Source organism: Schistocerca serialis, chromosome 5, assembly GCF_023864345.2.
Source record: "Schistocerca serialis cubense isolate TAMUIC-IGC-003099 chromosome 5, iqSchSeri2.2, whole genome shotgun sequence".
NCBI lineage: Eukaryota > Metazoa > Arthropoda > Insecta > Orthoptera > Acrididae > Schistocerca > Schistocerca serialis.
This window is the reverse complement of record NC_064642.1, coordinates 699,259,415-699,264,065: the sequence shown is the minus strand read 5'-3', so window position 1 is coordinate 699,264,065 and position 4,651 is coordinate 699,259,415. Positions and strand designations below refer to the sequence as shown.

Genomic DNA, 4,651 nt, shown 5'->3' with positions numbered 1-4,651 from the left:
TGGTATCTGTTCTTTCGGACATGTCAGAAAGAACAGATACCATCTTAGTATATATATAGTTAAGGCTCACCGGCCACTTGACCATCTTCTTTCTCTGTGCGAATGCACAAACAGTGCCCGAACTCTTACGGGAATCGGCAACGCGCCGCGAGTAATGAGTATAATGGACGGGGGCACTACGAATGTAGTGCGGGGCAATACGTTGAGAATGTGGGTTTCGCGGGGGGCGTGTCAGAGATATATCCCTGCAATCACGTTATTCTCTTTGTCCTCGGTGGCTCGGTTGGATAGAGCGTCTGCCACGTAAGCAGGAGATCCCGGGTTCGAGTCCCGGTCGGGACATTGTAAATCTTAGAATGTTCGTATCGTTTTCGCTCCGCACAGAAAATTTTTGTAGCATTGGTTGATCTTATAGCATCATTTATCTGCTCGCAGGTTTTTGCTTAAAACCTGACGTCTTATGATGACTCTGTAAACTGAATGCCAGTTCAGCAAAGGTGGGAGAAAATGAAACGCATTTACAGGATTTAGATTTCATTGTTGTAACGCCAGTTTCGTGAAAGAAGCATTCACACAGCGACTTCCTTCTTTTCGCAGGTGCTGTACCAAGGGACGCCCACACCAGTCGGTATTAAGTACCGCAAAATTCGCCTCGACCGGCGCGGTCGGCTAATGCACCCACGGAACACCGTAGTTTCGATGCGCTATGCAACGTGGGTCCCGAAGGGGGTGGCGAGAGAAGAGGAAGGGGAGGAGAAGGAGCAACCAGCGGAAGTTCCGGCGGAGCGCGAACAAGAGGTGAAAGATACCGCCACGAGAGAGGTGGATCTGACGGCGAGCAGGCAGGGCCAAGAGGTTCCCACGGAGAAATCTGCCACGGTTGTCTCGGAGACGGGTAGCGCTGGCGAGCCCAAGCCACTGGCCATCCTCACCCCCTTGTGACCTCATTCTGTACCTGATACAATTTAACGAAATTCCTCATTCTGGTCATCCATGACTTTCAGTAAATTTATATATTACGTGTCTTGTACCGTTTATGTATTCTCACCTGTAAACAAAAGCTAAGGTGGCAGTTATAACTCAGTAGGTTTTTCTTAAGCCATCGTACCGTATTGCACTGGTTTCTTGAAATAAAGGATGAAGAGAGAATCAGCAAACTTCTTAATGATTTTTAACACACTTCAATATACACTGACGTAACAAAAGTCATACGATAGCGATATGCGCATATACACATGGCTGTAGTATCGCTTATACCGGGTTTAAAAGAGCAGCGCATTGTCGGACAGTCGTTGGTACTCAGTTGAATCATGTGGACCGGTTTCTGGCGTGATTACGGCCGCACGAGAATTAACAGACTTTGAACGCGGAATGATAGTTGGAGCTAGACGTGTGCGACATCCACCTCGGAAATTTCATATTCCGAGATTCAGATTGTCAAGTGTGTGCCGAGAATACCAAATTTCAGGCATTACATCTCACCATGGACAACGCAGTGGCCAACGGCCTTATCACAACGACCGAGAGCGTCGGCATTGTCGGTGATAACAGGCAAGCAGTACTGTGTGATATAACCGCAGAAATCAATGTTGGACGTACGACTAACGTATACGATAGGATAGGGCCGCGTTATATGGTGTTAGCGAGCTATGGCAGCCGGCGGCCGACGCGAGTACCATTGCTAACAGCACGACATCGCCTGCAGCGCCTCTCCTGGGCTCTTGATGATATTGGTTGGACCTTAGACGACTGGAAAACTGTGGTCTGGTTCCAAAATGGTTCAAATGGCTCTGAGCACTATGGGACTTAACTTCTGAGGTCATCAGTCCCCTAGAACGTAGAACTACTTAAACCTAACTAACCTAAGGACTTGACACACATCCATGACCGAGGCACGATTCGAACCTGCGACCGTAGCGGTCACGCGGTTCTATACTGTAGTGCCTAGAACCGCTCGGGCACCCCGGCCGGCTGTGGTCTGGTCAGATGAGTCAGTTGGTAAGAGCTGATGGTAGGGTTCGAGTGTAGCGCATACCTTGTGAAGCCATGGACCCAAGTTGTCAACAAGGCAGTGTGCTAACGGTGATGCTCCATAATGGAGTGACCTGTGTTTATATGGAGTGGACTGGGTGCTTATTACATGGAGACTATTTGCAACTGCTAAAGAGCTTCATGTTCCCAAACAAAGATAGGAATTTTATTGATGATAGTGCGCCATGTCGCCAGGCCACAGTTGTTGGCGTATGGCTGTAAGAACATTCTGGAGAGTCCTTGCGATGGACTGGCCATCCAGATCGCCCCACGGGAATCAGATCGAACATTTATGGGACATAATCGAGAGATGAAATGGGAGATACGATACTGCGTGAAGAGTTTGACAGAGCACTGAAAGACCTGAGTCGAAACAAGGCCCCCGGAGTAGACAACATTCCATTGGAACTACTGACGGCCTTGGGAGAGCCAGTCCTGACAAAACGCTACCATCTGGTGAGCAAGATGTATGAAACAGGCGAAATACCCTCAGACTTCAAGAAGAATATAATAATTCCAATCGCAAAGAAAGCAGGTGTTGACAGATGTGAAAATTACCGAACTATCAGTTTAATAAGTCACAGCTGCAAAATACTAACACGAGTTCTTTACAGACGAATGGAAAAACTGGTAGAAGCCGGCCTGGGGGAAGATCAGTTTGGATTCCGTAGAAATGTTGGAACACGTGAGGCAATACTGACCTTACGACTTATCTTAGAAGAAAGATTAAGGAAAGGCAAACCTACGTTTCTAGCATTTGTAGACTTAGAGAAAGCTTTTGACAATGTTGAGTGGAATACTCTCTTTCAAATTCTAAAGGTGGCAGGGGTAAAAAATACAGGGAGCGAAAGGCTGTTTATAATTTGTACAGAAACCAGATGGCAGTTATAAGAGTCGAGGGACATGAAAGGGAAGCAGTGGTTGGGAAGGGAGTAAGACAGGGTTGTAGTCTCTCCCCGATGTTGTTCAATCTGTATATTCAGCAAGCAGTAAAGGAAACAAAAGAAAAATTCGGAGTAGGTATTAAAATCCATGGAGAAGAAATAAAAACTTTGAGGTTCGCCGATGACATTGTAATTCTGTCAGAGACCGCAAAGGACTTGGAAGAGCAGTTGAATGGAACGGACAGTGTCTTGAATGGAGGATATAAGATGAACATCAACAAAAGTAAAAGGAGGATAATGGAATGTAGTCGAATTCAGTCGGGTGATGCTGAGGGAATTAGATTAGGAAATGAGACACTTAAAGTAGTAAAGGAGTTTTGCTATTTGGGGAGCAAAATAACTGATGATGGTCGAAGTAGAGATGATATAAAATGTAGACTGGCAATGGCAAGGAAAGCTTTTCTGAAGAAGAGAAATTTGTTAACATCGAGTATAGATTTAAGTGTCAGGAAGTCATTTCTGAAAGTATTAGTATGGAGTGTAGCCATGTATGGAAGTGAAACATGGACGATAAATAGTTTGCACAAGAAGAGAATAGAAGCATTCGAAATGTGGTGCTACAGAAGAATGCTGAAGATTAGATGGGTAGATCACATAATTAATGATAAAGTATTGAACAGGATTGGGGAGAAGAGAAGTTTGTGGCACAACTTGACCAGAAGACGGGATCGGTTGGTAGGACATGTTCTGAGGCATCAAGGGATCACCAATTTAGTATTGGAGGGCAGCGTGGAGGGTAAAAATCGTAGAGGGAGACCAAGAGATGAATACACTAAACAGATTCAGAAGGATGTAGATTGCAGTAGGTATTGGGAGATGAAGAAGCTTGCACAGGATAGAGTAGCATGGAGAGCTGCATCAAACCAGTCTCAGGACTGAAGACCACAACAACAACAATCGAGAGTTCATTTCATGCACAAAATCCTGCACCGGCCATACTTTCACAGCTACGGACGGCTATAGAGACAGAATGGCTCAATATTTCTGCAGGGGACTTCCAACGACTTGTTGAGCACATGCTACGTCGAGCTGCTGTAGTAGCCGGACGAAAGGTCAGGCATGACATTAGGAGGTATCCCATGACTTTTGTCACCTCAGTGTACTACAACAGGTGTTCATTAAAAACGATGCTGTTTACTTGTCGTCGTATGTCGTTGAGGGTACGCAGTTCCTGAGATATAATAGTTACAATGGTTGCCGACTCTGACCAATACACTACATCGGCACTAACAACGATATCTTTGTCACCGTCATGGGACGATCACGACGTATCACATAGTACATACTCCTAGTAATATCTCACTATTAAACTTAGCTTCCGCGCATTGGTAAGTGTGTGGCAAGTACCACTAACTTGTTAACTCGAATTTTGATTTCCACAGTATCTTTTACACTACTGGCCATTAAACTTGCTACACTAAGAAGAAATGCAGATGTTAAACGGGTATTCATTGGACAAATATATTATACTAGAACTGACATGTTATTACATTTTCACGCAATTTGGGTGCATAGATCCTGAGAAATTAGTACCCAGAACAACCACCTCTGGCCGTAATAACGGCCTTGGTACGCCTGGTTAAACAGAGCTTGGATGGTGTGTACAGGTACAGCTGCCCATGCAGCTTCAACACGGTACCACAGTTCATCAAGAGTAGTAACTGGCGTATTATGAC

General features: G+C 45.3%; 1 non-coding gene across 1 annotated transcript; it reads left to right on the top strand.

Moving 5' to 3' along the window:
* The first annotated feature begins 267 nt into the window (after nucleotides 1-267).
* Trnat-cgu (transfer RNA threonine (anticodon CGU)) lies at nucleotides 268-342 on the top strand. The gene has a single exon. It is a non-coding gene; the product is annotated as a tRNA-Thr (tRNA).
* Nucleotides 343-4,651: the final 4,309 nt, after the last annotated feature.